Here is a 1,087-nt window from a genome sequence, read left to right on the forward strand (position 1 = left end):
GAGGATCGGAGCGCACAGTCAGCCTGCCTGTCCCGTGCTCACCAGTACACATCCAACACAAGTTCCCAATTCCCAGTGCTGGCTCTCCCATCCCCACACCCCAGGGCTGCAGAGACCACTTTCCCCCTTCCCACACGGTCGGTTCGGCCTGTCCTCGCTGCCAAGAGCAGCTGGCAGCCGCCGCATCGCCAACGGGTTCGAAGCATGTTTTTGCTCCGGACATCTGCCCCGTTAGCCATTAATCCAGCTGGCAGAGGAACGCGGGGGGCTGCCAGCATTCAGCTACGTCACCGTGCCAGCCACTACGGCTAACGGCAATTGTTTGACAGCTGCAGCCACAGCAAAGGGAGCCAAAAGGGGCTAGACGGAGCTGGTAGGACTGTGATCTCTCCCTTTCTGAGAACAAAATGAGAATTCCACATTTTCTCCCCCCACCCCGGTCGCAGCTTACACTTACTAGCGATGGCAGTGTCAGTAATATCGACTCCTTGGGCTGCCCATGGTACCCGGCACAGAGACATCACCGTGAGCATCGGCCGCTGGCAGCTGGCACCTCGCACAAGCTAAAGGGGAGAGAAAACAAATAAAAATACCGATTTCACATACAGCAGTTTCAACAGGACTTTTGCAAAGGGTCCTATTTGACTAACAAGTGACCAGTAACCGGCTGCTAAAATAAGCCACCAAGGACTGAAATCCCCAGCCCTGACAAAGGACGAGGGAAGTTAAATTTTGTTCTGTGGCTGCACCTCCTCCTGCCACAGCCCACTGACGGGGTGCGGGCAGCTCCTTCTGCTCCCCCTCCAGACAACTCGAGCCCCCCGGCACCCAGGGAGCAGCCAGAGCCGGCACAGCAAGGGGGGGAAGGTGGAAGGTGGCTGCGAGCAGGGTTCCCAGCTTTGAGGGAACCTGGACACAGGTTTTTGGCAGAGCAGGAGGTGCTGGTATCACCCAGCGGTGCTGGCTGTGGACTTCATGGTGGTCACGCTTAAAATTTGGCTTTTCAACTCCCATCCCTTTGGATGCTGCGCTCCAAACCTTCATTTTGGTGGGGACAGCTGGAGGCCGGAGGCAGCCCCCGCTGCAC

This window comes from Cariama cristata, unplaced genomic scaffold (genome assembly GCF_000690535.1).
Source record: "Cariama cristata isolate BGI_N322 unplaced genomic scaffold, ASM69053v1 scaffold32379, whole genome shotgun sequence".
Lineage (NCBI taxonomy): Eukaryota > Metazoa > Chordata > Aves > Cariamiformes > Cariamidae > Cariama > Cariama cristata.